General features: G+C 42.5%; 1 protein-coding gene and 1 pseudogene across 2 annotated transcripts in view; one reads left to right on the top strand and one right to left on the bottom strand.

The window, feature by feature from the left end:
- The window catches only part of LOC145535577 (large ribosomal subunit protein eL8 pseudogene), a 42,815-nt pseudogene extending 28,231 nt beyond the window's left edge, over window positions 1–14,584 (bottom strand). The window contains exons 1-2 of the transcript XR_014075480.1: window positions 14,528–14,584; window positions 10,019–10,088 (exon numbers count right to left, since the gene is read on the bottom strand). The product of XR_014075480.1 is annotated as a large ribosomal subunit protein eL8 pseudogene (transcript). The remainder of the gene's footprint in view (window positions 1–10,018; window positions 10,089–14,527) is intronic.
- Window positions 1–17,799, top strand: part of GPC3 (glypican 3) — a 531,061-nt gene that overhangs the window by 56,677 nt on the left and 456,585 nt on the right. The window lies entirely within an intron of this gene.

Genomic DNA, 17,799 nt, shown 5'->3' on the forward strand with positions numbered 1-17,799 from the left:
CATGCAATATTTTGCTCTTTTTCTAAAATGTTTTATTTATTTTACTGGCTTTAACTTTGAACAGTGAGAGGTGAAGACGATGCTATTATACATCTGTCAGAAATCCTTTTCTCTGAGCTAGACAGGTGTTGGAGGAAATGGAAAATGGGGGCTGCTAGAAACCCAAAACCAGAGACTACTGCAACTAATATATTTCTTCGCTTTCCTGAAAGCGTTTCTCCACAGTGGGGCAGTAGGGAGTAAGAAGTGTTGGACCTGGCTTTCAAGAGAGGAAAAGGTTTCCCTCTGTGCTCTGAGACCTGGGCATGTTTGTGCTAGGAGCCCTCCACCCAGCCTGTCTGCTGTTGGTGCAGAGGCTGTGCTTGTAATTCTCATCCCCAGTGTTTGCTTTCTCTGAGTCTTGCTTTCCTTCCCGCTCACCATAGTAGTTGGGAAGCTCACCCTCTAGACTGGTGTTTTAACCAAACTAAAATGGTCTGAATCTCTCCAGGAGTCAGGCAAAAGAAGCCCTAGAGCTTTGAGCTCAGGCTGGGATGTGGCTGCTGCATTGTCCCCATCACTCCCTCTTATTTGACTCCAGGGTTTCAGCATTAAAGGCTCAGGCACAGCTTGGCTGTCTCATGGCGTCAGGAGGAGTTGAAGGATATGGCTTGCATGCTTAAATTGTTTAGAGATGTGTGTGGAGGAGGAGGCAGAAGGAGGGTAAAAAGTGGGAGAAGGCTACAGAGATAGGCATTCCCAGGGAACAGGGGAAGCAGGTGCAGGGAAGACCCATGCCTTCCTTCCTGAGCCCAGGGATCTTGCCTTTGAATATCCCCCTTCATAAATGTGTTTCTTCCAGCCTGGCTCTTGTTATGAATCAGTAGGGGGCAGCAGTCCCAATCCTAAGTGTAGGTACAACCGGAGGTGCCCAGGGCCTGCACTGTCCTGTAGGATCTGACATCTATCAGTCACCCCTTCGCTTCCTGTGCTCGGCCCACACTAGCCCTCTTTTCTGTCCTTTAATGTGCCAAACACTTTCTCAGCTCCTGGCCCCTATACATCCTGGCTCATCTGCTTGAAACATGCATCTTCTGGCTCTTATCGTGGTTGGCTCTTTCTCATCATTTAAGTTGCAGCTCAAATGAATCATCACCTATTTAGAGAAGCCTTCCCTGACCACCTGCCTTAGTCTCATAAAGCACTGCCCACCTCCACCCCAAGCTACTGTTATTTCCACTTTCTGGCTTTATTTTCTTCATAGAAAAATCTTGGTTTTTTACTTGCCTGTCTCCCTCACCTGAGTGTAAGCTCCATTAGGCCAGGGGTCTCACTGCCTTGTTCACTGATGTATGGTCTAGTCCTACAATCAGTGTTTAGTATCTAGTACACATTCAATAGATCTGTTTTGAAGGAATGAATGAACCAATGTGCCAAGCATTATGCTAGGTGCTGGTGGCACAAACCCAGAGGGAGCTTATAGCACAGTGGGAGAGGAAGATATGTAAATGAATAATTACTAATGGAAGGCAGGTATACTGTACCATCATAAGCCATGCCTCTGCATTTGGACAGGCCTGGTTTAAATCTTGGCTCTATCATTTACTGGATGCATGACTTTGGGTGGTTGCTCAAGCTCTCTGTGGCTCAGTTTCCTTATTTGTAAAATGAGGATAATAATAATAATAATACTTATTCCATGGGATTGTTATGAACATTACACTATGTTATAAAGAGTCAATATGGTGTTTGATAAATGGGAGTTATTATATTGAAGCCTTAGAGTGTGTTTATAGATGGAGTGTGCTGTGCTTCTAAATTTTTTTTTGTTGCTTTTGACAATTTTAGCTCTAGTTGCTCTAATGGAGAACAGTCTAGACTGAGAAGGAACCACAGTGATATTCATTAACAGCAAGCCCACTCAGAAGAGTTCAGGCCTGGCTGATGGAGCTGGGAAAGGCTTCTCTGAGAGAGAGCAGTACCTCCTACTTTCTATTCCATCTTACAAAGCCAGGCCAGTGGAGGGAAATTAAATGCTGATAAGTGCAGAGACACTTGCTACTAAAAATTCAATCAAGTGTCAAGATAGAACTGATTAAAAGAGGATTCAGAAGCTTCTAGCTGATGGATGCTGTAGTCCTTAACTGTTCTAATGTAAGACATTATTTTAATTTTTTTTGTTTATTTGACCCCAGCAAATGCCACATTGCTAATACTTTAAGGGGAATAAAAGCAATATTTTGTACAGTGCCACTTTGTATTAATTTGAGAGAAATGTACTTTTATTGCATTTTGTTTCATTTTGGCTCTCCTTCACAATTGTAAGACTAAACATATCAGTTCAGTTCAGTTGTTCAGTCATGTCCCACTCTTTGCGACCCCATGGACTGCAGCACACTAGGCTTCCCTGTCCATCACCAACTCCCAGAGCTTACTCAAACTCATGTCCATCAAGTTGGTGATGCCATCCAACCATCTCATCCTCTGTTGTCCTCTTCTCCTCCCGCCTTCAATCTTTCCCAGCATTAGGGTCTTTTCCAATGAGTCAGTTCTTCTCATCAGATGGCCAAAGTATTGGAGTTTCAGCTTCAACATCAGTCCTTCCAATGAATATTCAGGACTGATTTCCTTTAGGATGGACTTGTTGGATCTCCTTCAGTCCAAGGGACTCTCAAGAGTCTTCTCCAATACCACATTTCAAAAGCATCAATTCTTCTGCACTCAGCTTTCTTTATAGTCCAACTCTTACATCCATACATGACTACTGGAAAAACCATAGCTTTGACTAGACAGACCTTTGTGGGCAAAGTAATGTCTCTGCTTTTTAATATGCTGGCTAGGTTGGTCATAACTTTCCTTCCAAGGAGTAAGCGGCTTTTAATTTCATGGCTGCAATCACCATCTGCAGTTATTTGAAGCCCCCCAAAATAGTCAGCCACTGTTTCAACTGTTTCCCCATCTATTTGCCATGAAGTGATGGGACCGGACGCCATGATCTTAGTTTTCTGAATGTTGAGCTTTGAGCCAACTTTTTCACTCTCCTCTTTCACTTTCATCAAGAGGCTCTTTAGTTCTTCTTCACTTTCTGCCATAAGGGTGGTGTCATCTGCATATCTGAGGTTATTGATACTTCTCCTGGCAATCTTGATTCCAGCTTGTGCTTCATCCATCCTGGCATTTTGCATGATGTACTCTGCATATAAGTTAAATAAGCAGGGTGATAATATACTTGACATACCCTATTTGGAACCAGTCTGTTGTTCCATGTCTGGTTCTAACTGTTGCTTCTTGACCTACATACAGATTTCTCAAGAGGCAGGTCAGGTGGTCTGGTATTCCCATCTCTTGAAGAATTTTCCACAGTTTGTTGTGATCCACACAGTCAAAGGCTTTGGCATAGTCAATAAAGCAGAAGTAGAAGTTCTTCTGGAACTCTCTTACTTTTTTGATGATCCAACAGATGTTGGCAATTTGATCTTTGGTTCCTCTGCCTTTTCTATATCCAGCTTGAACATCTGAAATTTCATGGTTCACGTACTGTTGAAGCCTGGCTTGGAGAATTTTAAGCATTACTTTGCTAGCACATAAGATGAGTGCAATTGTGTGGTAGTTTGAACATTCTTTGGCATTACCTTTCTTTGGGATTGGAATGAAAACTGAGCTTTTCCAGGCCTGTGGCCACTGCTGTTTTCCAAATTTGCTGGCATATTGAGTGCAGCACTTTCACAGCATCTTTTTTAAAGATTTGAAATAGCTGACCTGGAATTCTATCACCTCCACCAGCTTTGTTCATAGTGATGCTTCCTAAGGCCCACTTGACTTCTCATTCCAGGATGTCTGGCTCTAGGTGAGTGATCACAACATCGTGATTATCTGGGTCATGAAGACCTTTTTTGTACAGTTCTTCTGTGTATTCTTGCCACCTCTTCTTAATATCTTCTGCTTCTGTTAGGTCCATACCATTTCTGTCCTTTATTGTGCCCATCTTTGCATGAAATGTTCCCTTGGTATCTCTAATTTTCTTGAAGAGATCTCTAGTCTTTCCCATTCTATTGTTTTCTTCTATTTCTTTGCACTGATCACTGAGGAAGGCTTTCTTACCTCTCCTTGCTATTGTTTGGAACTCTGCATTCAAGTTACAAGTATCACTGATACTTGAAAGCAATCAGTGTCTGAGCTGAAAGAAACTGTAGGGATTATTCAGGTGAACTCTTCATTTTGTAGAGGAAAAACTGAGGCCCAGCATCTTGCAGGAGGACATTAGGTTTGAAAAGAGCAGTGTTTTAGAAAGTTTAATCTGGTAACACAGCAAAAAACCTACTGTTGGTCTGCTACCAATAAAATGTCCACTTTTCTGTTCTGGGACAGCTTCTCATGTTCCTGTTTCATAAATTCAACAAAGTAATTCAGTGTTTACTATGTCCCATACACTGCTCGTGCTGGGTACAAGCAATATGCACACAGCCCGCCTTACTGTTCAGCTGGCAAACTGAGAGAAATACAGACAAAAAACAAGCAAGAAAGGATGCACAGGATATTGGGGGAGCACCTAGGAAGCTTGCTTAATTGAGGCTGAAGCAGGAGGGGATATGGAAGAGGGCTGTCATCAAAGGCTTCTAGGGGGAAATCTTATCATTCCATCTAAATTAAGAACTGAAGTTTTACTGGGAGTTAGCCATGTGAGTCGAGGTGGAGGGCAGCTATATGTTACTACCAGAGGGGATACCAAGTACAAAGGTCAATGAAAGAACACATGGTATGGCCATAAACAAGGAATGAAGTACTGATATATGCTACCACATAGAGAAAGGTTGACAACATTATGCTAAGTGAAAGAAGTCAGACACAAAAGGCCACATATTGCATGATTCCACTTATATGAAAAGTCCAGAATAGGTAAATCCATGGAGGCAGAAAATAGATTAATTAGTGGTTGCCTAGAGCTAGGGCAGAGGGAGGTGGCTGGGGATGTTCAGTAAGGGGTGTGGGACTTATTTGGGGGGTAATGAAAATATTCTAAAATTGAGTGCAATGATGGATGCATGATTCTACGAATATACTAGAAGCCATTGAATAGTGCACTTAAAAAAAGGAGAATGTGTTATGCTGTAGAAACTAAAAGACATATGATATGACTAGAGGATAGAGAGAGAGGAGAAGAAATAGCAAGAGATAAGGTTGAAGAGGTAATATTACTATGAAAAGCTAACATTTATAGAGCACTATTTGAAAACTATGCATATATTAACAAAGTATTAAAAAAACTCTAGAATGTAGGTACTGTAATTACCTCATTTTACAGATGAGAAAACTAAGACATAGGGAAGTTAACTTGCTCAAAGTTACACAGCTACTAAAAATGGTAAAGCTGAGATATAAACCCAGCCAGTCTTGCTCCTGAGTGTAACCATTACACTTTACTGTGAAAGCAAGATCTGATGATGAAGGGCTTTGGAAATCACGTTCAGTGCTCAGTCGTGTCCAACTCTTTGCAACTCCATGGACTGTAGCCCACCAGGCTCCTCTGTCCATGGAATTCTCCAGGCAAGAATACTGGAGTGGGTAGCCATTTCCTCCTCCAGAGGATCTTCCTGACCTAGGGATCGAACCTGTATTGGCAGGTGGATTCTTTACCAATGGGCCACCTGGGAAGCCCAGAAATCATGTTAAAGAGTTTTAATTTTTTATTGAGGTCCTCTTGAAGTGTTTTAAGCAGAGGTGATAAGATCAGACCTGTGTTGGAAAAGACCAATTGCATTCGTGTTGCAATGTGACCAAATGGATTGGGTGGGGTTGGGGGGAGGAGTAGCAAGATCAGAGGCGGTGAGTTCTGTAAGGAGTTGATCTGAACTGGGGGCTGTGAAATAAGAATGGCAGTAGCAATGAGGATGAAGGATGAAGAGAAGATGGATTTCAGAAATATTTAGGAAAATTAATTGACAGAATGTGATGATTGACTGGAGAGAGAGAGAGTCGAGGTTGACTCAAAGGGTTTTCACTGGGGCAGCTGGCTTGCTGATGATGCTGTTTTCTGAGCTCATAAAAAGAAGATGAGTTCAGATTTTTGTATGTTGAGTAAGTGCTGTGCTGTGCTTAGTTGCTCGGTCATGTCCTACTCTTTGTGACCCTCTGAACTGTAGCCTGCCAGGCTCCTCTCTCCATGGGGATTCTCCAGGCAAGTATACTGGAATGGGTTGCAATGCCCTCCTCCAGGGGATCTTCCCCACCCAGGGATCGAATCCAGGTCTCCTGCATTGCAGGCAGATTCCTTACCACTGAGCCACCAGGCAGGGAAGCCCATGTTGAGTATAAGTTCAAGTTTAAATGTTGAGTAGGATGTTGGATATTATGGTCCAAAAATCAAGGGGACATACCACACCGGGAATATGGATTTGGGGAGTTATCAGCCTACAGACGGTATTCGAAGCCATGGGAGTAGGTGAGTGCTCAGAATAACGTGTCAAGTGAGAAGAGAAGAAGGCCTAGGACACATTCTCAAAGCATACCACTATTTAAAGATTGACAATCTGAGGAGATTGAGCTGGAGAAGCCAAAGAAATATGACCAAAATCAGGAGAATCTGATTTTGTAGAAGGCAAACGAACAAAATGCTTCAAGAATGAGGGAGTGTCGACTGCGTCAGATACATCTGAGAGCTAATGACGGGAAAGTGCCCATTGAGTTTTGCAATAAGGGGTCAGTCCATTGGTGAGTGCACTTTCAGTGGAGTGTGGGGAGAGGAAGACTGATTATAGTCATTGAGAGAATGATTCATAAGAAACTTGCCTTTTGCCTTTTTTCCACAGATCCCACTAGCTGATTTTTCTACTTGAGTTCCTCTCTGCCTTGTCCAGTCTTTCCAGGGCTTTGCTGCACTCTAATCTTGGTAGCTCCTACTGAACACTCAGCTTCCTTTCCCTTTAAAGCTCCATTATGCTGGTGATAACTAAATGGAAACAGGCAGCAGATAAAAAAAAATCTAGGGAAGGGATTTAAGGCTTCTAGAAATCTGATAACTTTCTTATCATGGTTATTTCCTAGACCAGTTTTTTTCTACAATATTTTCCACAGATATTAGATGATAAAAGGGTTCTGTGATTAAGCATGTTTCTTTCCTATCTGACATTTGAAAGCCTTTAATATGCTTATATACCTTGTGAATCTGTGGGTGCACTGAGTGTAGAATTAATGATGCTGTGTTTCTCAAACTTACTTGATCATGGAACTTTTTGTTGAGAAGCATTCATAAAGTTAGTGTTCCCAAGTATACACTTTGGGCAAGTCTACTCATGTTTATTATTCCAAATAACACTCTTCTGATGGCTCTAGAAGTTTTAAAACCCTCTTACTGTTACTCTTCCACTCTTGAGGGTGTAGCTCCTACTCCTTCACCACCTCTTCAAAGTCTACATTTTCCTTCTCTTACCACCACCTGAGTGAAGCCTAATACGGAGGTGCATACAGGATTGGAGAGATTGGAGTATGAAAGCCCAGCCAGGATCCCATTGCAAATGTCTAGCGTTTCATTTATTTATCCATCTATCCATTCATTCAGAGACTAACTAAGCACCTACTGTGTGCCAGACACTGTACATGGTTCTGGAGATATTTTAATGAATCCGACAGCAAAAAAATGCAAACTTGCTCTCACGGAACTTATATTCATAGTAGCAGGTGACAGATGGTAATCAAGTAGACAAAAATATAGAATGATTTCAGGCATGAAAGGATGAACTCCTAAACCAAGTAAGGTAGAGGGAATAAGAATAGATTAGTTAAGTCTCAGGAGCAGGTATAGGGCATAGGGAGAGAAATTTCAGTTTGGCAAAGCTGAATGAATGAAACCCAGTCCAGAGCTTGGCATTGCCAGTCCTTTTTTGCTTACATCTTTCTCACACAGAGAAGCTCTGGGCAGCTCTTTCTCTGCTTACTTAGAAAACCAATTGTCTTTCTTCACATCTATTGCCTGGGTAAGGATGTTAAGGAAAGCACAGAACATTCTGAAGGGCGTCAGAGGGGTAGTTTTAGACCTCCTAACTTGACACAAGTTGAAGTAATAACTTATCTTGTGTTTGTAGTCTTCAAAATGCTTTTTCATACAAGGTAGAATTTATTAGCCCCATTATATAGAAAAGGATGTTGAAACTTATAGTCTGACTTGCTGAAGATTGTATAGCTGTTTATCCTTGGGATTGGGTCTTGAATTCAAGTCTAGCTGGCAGAACATCGGTTGTATTATTGCAGATTTATTTATGTATTTATTTTAGGATGCATTTTTTAATTTTTTAAATTAGTTTATTTATTTTTTATCTTTACAATATTGTATTTGTTTTGCCATACATTGACATGAATCCACCATGGGTGTACATGTTTTCCCCTTCCAGAAACCCCCTTCCACCTCCCTCCCCATCCCATCCCTCCGGGTCATCTCGGTGCACCAGTCCCGAGCACCCTGTATCATGCATTGAACCTGGACTGGCGATTCGTTTCACATATTGATAATTTACATGCTTCAGTGCCATTCTTCCATATCATCCCGCCCTCGCCTTCTCCCATAGAGTCCATAATACCGTTCTATTTATCTGTGTCTCTTTTGATGTCTCGCATACAGGGTTATCTTTACCGATTAACTAAATACCATATATATGTGTTAGTATACTGTATTGGTGTTTTTCTTTCTGGCTTACTTCACTCCGTATAATAGGCTCCAGTTTCATCCACCTCATTAGAACTGATTCGAATGTATTCTTTTTAATGGCTGAATAATATTCCATTGTGTATATGTACCACAACTTTCTTAACCATTCATCTGCCGATGGACATCTAGGTTGCTTCCATGTCCTGGCTATAGTAAACAGTGCTGTGATGAACATTGGGGTACACATGTCCCCTTCAATTCTGGTTTCCTCCGTGTGTATGCCCAGCAGTGGGATTGCTGGGTCGTATGGCAGTTCTATTCCCAGTTTTTTAAGGGATCTCCACACTGTTCTCCATAGTGGCTGTACTAGTTTGCATTCCCACCAACAGTGTAAGGGGGTTCCCTTTTCTCTGCACCCTCTCCAGCATTTATTGTTTGTAGACTTTTTGATAGCAGGCATTCTGACCAGCATGAGATGGTACCTCATTGTGGTTTTGATTTGCATTTATCTGATAAGGAGTGATGTTGAGCATCTTTTCATGTGTTTGTTAGCCATCTGTATGTCTTCTTTGGAGAAGTGTCTATTATTGCAGATTTAAAAATTCTCATGCTCATGGCCATGTCTGGATTATTCCTGTGTTGGGGGGGGGGAGTGGTAGGGAGTGGAGAGGGTAGAGAGGAAGAGGTGGAGTAATGATTAACTCTCCTTGAGGGGAAAATGGTCCCTGTTAATGCATTTGGATCAAATGAAAGAGTTGTCAGGGCAAGGGCCAAATAGCGATTAGATCTTTTTCCCTCCGAGTAATCTCCATTCAGGCCACATAAATTAGAATCCTGAGGGGAGGAACTGCGAAGCAACAAACCCTTTAGTCTCTCTCCCAACTAGTCAGACACTTTGAATGAGAGAATCTGGGAGGAGTTTATGTGAAGGTTTAGGTTTGTAGCTTAAAGGCAGATGTGGTGAACTTGAAGAAGGCTCAGAGGAGCTGATAAAAGGATTGCAGAATAGAGGTTGAATTAAAAAGGTTGAAAGGACTGGAATTGTTCTGCTTGAGACTTGCCTACCTCTCACATCATCCCTCATAACTTCCTGCTTGCAGTTTGTGTTTCCGAGGTACTGAAATGCTTATAGCATTTCACATCCCTCCCCACATTTCTATGGCATTTCTCACACCGTGTCTGTGTATCACGTTGTCCAATTTGCTCAGGATGTCCTTTCTCCACATACCCAGGCTTTACTAAGAGTCTGCACTTGACGAACTCTTACTTGGTATCTAGGACTGTGCTAAATATTTTAGAGGCAGTGATTCATTTCATCCTCATAGAAACCTTCTGAGGTAGACAGTGTTGCCTCCATTTTCCATACAAGTGAACGGGGTTCAGAGAAGTGTGGTAACTTGCCCAAGGCCACACAGTTGAATCCAGATATTTCTGATACCAGAGTCTGGCTGCCTATGTTAGTCTGGGTCTTCTGAGAAGCAGAAACCAATATGGGATTAAACGTGCAAAAATCTCATTAGGGAAGACACCAGTTGGAGAGAAACTGGGCAGGTTGCTGGAGAAGGCTGAGAGCTATCAGACTGAGATACAAATCTGAGCCCTGTTGGAAAGAGAGGGAAAGATCTGGTAGGAATATCCTAGATTGCCAGGTAGTCAAAGAAAGATGCAGAGAGGCTTTCATTGTTTTCTTGAGCCAAAGTCTGGTGTTGGTGGATTCCTGCATCTCCCCCACAACAGGTCTATCTTACTGTTCCTGATGGCCTTAGTCTCTTCGCTAGAGATAGCCTGTGGAAGTGCTGCCTTGTGCACATTCAGTGATGAATTTCAGAATACAGCACCTCAGGCCTGTGATCAAATTATGCCCCTTGTAGTTCAATATCACCTGGGCTAATTTTGTCCCTCCAGGGGACATTTGACAACACCTGGGACATTTTTGATTGCCAAAAGTTGGAGGAGGGTGCTCCTGACATCCAGTGGGTAGAGGCCAGGGAGGCTGCTCAACATCCTGCAATGCACAGCACAGCCCCTACAGCAGAGAATGTAGTCTAAAATATCAATAGTGTTGAGGTTGAGAAAGGCTGCTTAGTGAGAAGCCTGCGAGGACCATTCTCTTGGCCTCTGTGATTCTTCCCCTCTCCATCATACTGCCTCTGTTGTTGCTGTCATGTCTGACTCTTTTGCAACCCCATGGACTGTAGCCCTCCAGGCTCCTCTGTCCATGGGATTCTTCAGGCAAGTATACTGGAGTGGGTGGCCATTTTCTTCTTCAGGGGATCTTCCCGACCCAGGGACTGAACTCACATTTCCTTTATTAGCGGGTGAATTCTTTACCACTGAGCCACAGGGAAACCCCATATTCCCTCTATCAGCAAGCTTTCTCTGCCTTTCTGCCTTACCCTCACTCCATTAGGTGCTCTTCCTCTCCTGCTCTTATAGCATTCTGCATATATGCATCATAGTGCTTATCAAACTGCATTATTATTGCATGTGTACTTATCTGTCTCCCTCTGTGGACTGTGAGAACCTTGAAGGCTCTGAGCTGTTTAGTGGCAAATGTAGTAGTATATGACAGGAAGTCACATAGCTCCTTTTCAGAACCCATTTACCCTAGTAGCTCCCATAACTCTCTGCTTAATGCTCACCAATATGGCAAATCCCCTTCTGAATGTTTTCTCTTGAATGTCCTATAGTAGTTCAAACTCAACATACAGTAATAAAATGTATGCTGCTGCTGCTTAGTCGCTTCAGTCATGTCCGACTCTGTGTGACCCTGTGGACTGTAGCCCAGGTCTGTCCATGGAATTCACCAGGCAAGAACACTGGAGTGGGTTGTCATGTCCTCCTCCAGGGGATCTTCCCAACCCAGGGATCGAATCCAGGTCTCCTGCATTGTGGGCAGTTTCTTTACCACTGAGCTACCAGGGAAGCCCAATAAAATGTATAGGCCTCCTCAAACCTGATTTTCTTCTTATGTTTTCTTCATCTGTGAACGGCCCCATAATTTATCCAACTATTGAAACTAGAAACTTTGGAGTCACATCTTTTTCTTCATCTCCCCAATATCCCTAAATCACTAAATCCTCCCAAGAATTTTACTTTTATTCATATCTCGCAAATCTTCCCCCTTTACTCCATTCCCAGAGCCATTGCCTAAACACTGACTCTCATCACTTCCTTTCTACATGATTGCAAGAGTCTTTGAACTCATCACCCTGCTTCCACTCTTTCCACACATCCCCTTCAAATTTACACTCGACACTGCTGCCAGAGTGATAAGTCTTGCACATCTGAGCATATTATCTTTTGGCTTGAAATACTTCAAGGGCTTCTTGTGATCTTCAGGATAAAGTCCAAACTTCTTATCACAGTGCACATGACTTTCATGACCTGGACCCCTGCCTGGCCTTCCAATCTTGTTTCCCATCACTTCCTCACACAAACCTTTGCCTCTAACTGTTTCTCAACTGGGAATGATTTTGCCCCCTGAGGAACATCTGGCAATAACTGGAGACATTTTTGGTTGTTGCAACTCAGGGAAGTGAGGTGCTACTCAAGTAGTAGGTCAGATCTAGAGCTATTGCTGCTCAACATCCTACAATGCACAGGACAGCCTCCCACAACAGTAAATTATCCAGGCCAAAATGTCAATAGCTGTATCAACTGGGCTTCCCAGATGGCTCAATGATAAAGAATCCGCCTGCCAATGCAGGAGACACGGGTTCGATCCTTGGGTTGGGAAGATCCCCTGGAGGAGGAAAGAGCAACCCACTCCAGTATTCTTGCCTGGGAAATCCCACAGATAGAGGAGCCTGGTGGGTTACAGTCCATGGGGTCACAATGAATTAGAGATGACTTTGTGACTAAACAACAACAAACTGTATCAACTACCTATAGTTCCTCGGAAACAGCATGCCGGTTTCACCAGCCTGTGTCTAAAACATGCCTGCCTAAAACATGCCTTTCTCTTTTTCATCTTGGCTAACTTCCACCTGCCCTACAAAACTCCAGTTAATTTTCACCTCTCCTGGGAAGCCTTTCCTGACCTCTCAGCCTAAATTAGATGTCCCTCCTTTGTGATCCCACGGCCCTTAGTGCTTATCCCCTCAAGCGCTTATAAAATAGCATTGCAATTATTTTATTGTCTATTCCCTAGACAGATTGAATTCCTTGACAGCCAGTACCACAGTTTATTCATGTTTGTATTACCTGCATTTGGCACATGGTACGTTTCAATAAATGTTTATTACATTAATGAATGACCACATGATCTAAACACATGACTGCTCAGATCCAAAACAGAGTAGAAGCTATTCCTTGTCATCATCCTCACCATTTGTCTTTATGAGATGCCTAAAATATTTACTGTGATGTTTTGCCAGCAAACTTATTAGAAGTTGGTCTGAAAGGATTCCTTCATTTATTCATCAGTGTTTCATTGGTTATCTAGTAGGTGCCAGACACTGAGCTAGGCACTGAGGACACAGCAATGAATAAGACAGACATTTGTAAGTTGTCTCAAGGAATTTATAAATCTAGCAGGTTATACATGCTTGACTGAAATCTAGTTTGTCTAAGTAGACCACCTTGGGGATCCCAGTTAAGGGTCTGGAAATAATATCTATTAGAAAGAGTGCTTTCCAGTCTGGTTTGATTTGCTTGTAGTAAATTGACCATCTTGCAAATCCTTGCTGTAACAGGCGTGTCCTTCCCCTTAGCCATACACAGAGTAAAAATGCAGCTAAACTTGCTCTATTTCTGGCCCTGAGTATTCAGCCATAGGACTATATCTGAAAGGAAGAAGAAGGTTACTGATCTGAATAAGCTGAAAAATAAGTGCAGCCAGTTCCTTAATTGGCCTTGTATAAAGAACATGAAAGCTCATTACATATCTTGTCAATTGCCCCCATCTCTGGAACTGGGGCAGCAATTGAATAATGACAAGCTCACTAGCACAGAAACAGTTAACATTAACTATGGTACTGGGTGTCAGGTGAGGTTTGGGCCTGTTATCTCTTTTCTAAGAGTGTCTCAAACTCAGCTACAGCACTAAGGTATCCAAAGCAAAGGAGTAAATCATTACATTTTTCAAGTGGATCAAATGATATTCATTCAACTTATTTGAGTAGCTTTGGGATGAACTAACACTGAAAGTGAAAGCGTTAGTTGTAGTTACTCAGTCGTGTCTGACTCTTTGGGACCCCATGGATTGTAGCCTGCCAAGTTGCTCTGTCCACAGAATTCTCCAGGCAAGAATACTGGAGTGGGTTGCCATTTCCTTCTCCAGGGGATCTTCCTGACCCAGGGATTGAACCTAGTTCTCCTGCATTGCAGGCAGATTCTTTTTCATCTGAGCCATCAGGGAAGCACTACTAAAAGACTTATTTTGACCACGATTGGGAGAAAAATGCCACAGGAAAGGTTAAGTGTTAAACTCCAGTATATGAGAGAATGGAAGGGACAGTATCCCCCAAATGCCCAGAGCAATTTCCAACTGACATAACCTTGGGAGTTATTATGGAGTCTTTGGGCACCAGAGGAAACCTCCGCTTTCATCTGTTTAACAAATATTTATTGAGCACATACTATACATCAGGCACCACGCTGTGTGCTAGAGATGCTGCAATGGAGGGGGCGGTAAGACAAAAATCCCTGACCTGGTGGAGTTTACATATCATTGCGTAAACATTTGGTGAACAAAGATAAGCTGTTCTGCGTGTATGGGAGAATTCCTGCTGGGTTTATGTTCAGCCTTTCTCCTCACCCCTTTGCCCCCCTCCCCCAGGAAGGGCTAGTAATTCTTTTACAGATTCTGTAACTTTGGGGGGAACTGAACTAGATGGATATATCAAATCATTGATGAAACTGTCTTGACCCTTTAGGTACAATTGGAGTTTTCCCTTAAACACTTACCTTGCCTTTCAGGACTTTATTGCTATAAATGGAATCATTCTGGTTCTCAGTATCCATGATTAAGCTCCTCTGTTTGCATGTTCAAACCTTGAGGGTGCCCCTTGGGCATTTGGAGAGCATTTAGCACACTCAGCAGCCTCTGCAACAGAAGCCGAAGTGGCAGCAGGAGTGCATTCCATAAAAGCAGCTCTCTTCCTAGAGCCCATAATTAGAATGTGTTAACTACATCCTCTTTGCATCTGGTACAGAGCAATTGAAGGGTGACAGAGGCAGAATGGAAATGGTACCCATAAAAACGTCTCACTATCTGTAAAGGTAAGAAGTTGGTCTTTATTCTCACTTGTCCACTGGAAGTTAGGTTTTTTTTCCTGCCCTAGATTAGACACCTATGGAATCCGCACTATTTTCAGAGCAAAGCATTCTATGCTAAACTCCACAGTTCCTGGCACATTGTAAGAGTTAAAAAAAAAACAAAAACATGACAGCTATCATCATCATCATCATCATCATCATCATGTTAGCAGAGAATGAGATAACTGTAGAAGTAAATTCATTGGATTGAGAGGAGTTCAGGTCTGTGATCTGATTTTGTCACTAAATAGTCATGGGGTGTCTCGGATGCCATGATAAGAAGTGCAGTCTGGTGTATGGAATAGGGAGGAAGGAGGAAGCGGAAGGAATCTGCTCTCAGGAGCAGATTGGGGCTAGGGAGGAAATAATCAAGTTGCACCATGTTACTAGATATGCAGATCCGCCCTTCACCCAGCTCTGTGCCACAGGAGGCGGATCCATCTGGATTGCATTAATGGGCTCCCTTGCCTCCTGACTTCTGGTTGTGTTTGGCACCAACTGGAGATCGGAGGGTGGACGGAGAGTGAAGTTGGAGTCTTTATTCCCCAGGCTCTCTCCTGATGGGCCGAGTACTGGCAGCAGCTGCTTCCCTCTGCTGAAGGCCACAGGTCCTGTAAAACCACACTCTTCATACTGTTCCCTCTCCTTAGCCCTTAGGGTGGGTAACAGCTCCCTGCTATTACTTCTCCTGGGTACAACCTAGTCTCTTGTGAGGTTCGTACACTCTACTCATAGCTTTATAAATAACCTCTTTATGAAATTCTCCCAACATTACTCAATTTGAGTATGCCATCTGTTTCCTGCCCAGACCTTAACTGATAAACCTGGGTGATTCTTGTACTATATCCCCAAACCCAAGGCATCAGCATCATCACATCAGAAAATGTCCCTCCTTTTGGTCCTTCAAGCCCCTAACACAGTGCTTGGCAAATAGAGGGCACACGGTAAAGACTAGTTAAACGAATAAATTAATGAACTTTAGTGAGGAGAGCTGGGTGGTCCAAAGGAAAGAGTTAACTAACTCAGGTATAGTTCTGGTCATCAGGAGTTCTCGAAGGGCCAGTCTGGCAAAAGGAGCCGCTTTATGGTGGGGGCATAGGATTTAGGGAGAGCAGAATCCAGCTCTTAGAAGAAGGTTGGCAGAAATCGAGCAAGAATAGTCTCTTAAGACCCTAGTCACTGTCTGAGGTTCAAGATAGGGCCCAGATATGGGTGTTTAAGGACAGAAAAAGCAGCATTGCAGAGTTAGACTTAATCACTGGAGTTCTGGAGGAGAGTGTCCTGATTGATTGATTTATAGGCCTGGAATCTATTGAGTATGAGTGAAAGAGTCTAATTCACTAGGCTGGCATAGTTTGAGGACTCTTAACTAGTCATCCATGGAAGGTATTTATTGGGCTCCTTATTCTGATTTTGACACTTACCAAACAATCTTCAAGACTTAACTCAGTTTTCATTATCTTCATTCTTGGAGAGAGAGTGCACAAAGTATCCAACAAGTACCATTTTTCAGTATAAAATAATCAGTGATGGTGGGTGTAAGGTTAAGAACATGGGCATTAGAATCAGATAGACTTTTATTAATACAGGAATCCTAACTTGCCCAGCTTGGGTAAGTCCTAACCTTTCTGAGTCTTCTTTGTTTATTTACTTTAAAAATGAAGGTGGCAGTAGTAGTTTTCTCATAGTGTTGCTATGACTGTTAAATAAGATAATTCATATAAAGCACTTAGAACACTTCTTGGCATATAGTAAATACATAGTAAAGTAATTTTAGTGCATCATTTATATTAGTACTTGACTTTCTTGTTTATCAGACCCTTGGAGTTTGATTGGCCCTAGAGCAACTCATAAAAATAAGTTTCTGAATCTGCAATACTGAGGCCTGTGGCCAATCTTCATGATGCCACCACAGCCATTCCTTAGCTTAGTTCTATGTCAATCACTAGCATTGGCCAGAGGAGAACAGTTCTCTCTCCTCCGGGCTCTCACAGCTTTTGGTTTGTGCTTCTGTCATAGTGAGCCATGTGAATGCAGGGTGAGGCACAAGAGTATGAGATCAGATACAGTTTTTGAAGAGTTTTAAAATAAAATTTCATTTGCATACATCCTTCTAGGATGTCAACCTCTTCTGAAGAATAAGTTGGGTACTTTCAGCATATGAGGGCACCTGCTTCTCTCCTCTTGTTCCAATCCCTGTTCCTTCCACTCCCAGACACCTGCCTCCTGTTCTGAACAAGTGTTGGAAAGCAAATATGGCTGAAATAAATACCATTCAAGCAGTGCCTACCCTGCAGGGAGCCCATAAAAGGAGAAGGCCCCTCTAAACTGGAGATCTGTTTATTTTGCAATTAACAAAAGGTCAGGAGGCCTGGCATAGAATCCAAGTGTTACTCTGCTGTGTTAGCAAGAATTGTGGAGTTTGAAAGTTATTGCTGGGGATTTGGTATTTTTATTATGAATTCTGGGAAGCCAAAGGTTTCTGGGTAATATGTGAATCACAGCAAAGTATTCTGCCATAGTTTGACCCAAAGTTAGCTCCTTTTTGGTGATATAAAAGGTCAATAGGTCATGGGAGCTCCTCTGTGTTACCTTAAAATGACCCCTTTTGAGGATGTAACAGATTATTAATCAGGAGCCATATCAAGGAGCTATGGCTAGGGAGGAGCCAGCTTTCAACCTTTGATTTAGGACCTGGGGATTTACAGTTCTCTTTCTTCCGCAGGGCCCTAAATTGGCTTGACATAAGTTTAACAGGAACGTTTATTTAGCTGTGGTTCTTTTCAGCACAGGGTATTATGGGATATCATCCATTCAAAAAAAGTTTCGAGCACCTATTATGCACTAGGTACTGAATTAGAGTGATGAGAAGACACACAAAAGAATCATAGGACCTTGTCCTCAAAGTACTTGAAGTCCAG

The sequence above is a fragment of the Giraffa tippelskirchi genome, chromosome X, assembly GCF_054371585.1.
Source record: "Giraffa tippelskirchi isolate mGirTip1 chromosome X, T2T-mGirTip1v1.2.pri, whole genome shotgun sequence".
Lineage (NCBI taxonomy): Eukaryota > Metazoa > Chordata > Mammalia > Artiodactyla > Giraffidae > Giraffa > Giraffa tippelskirchi.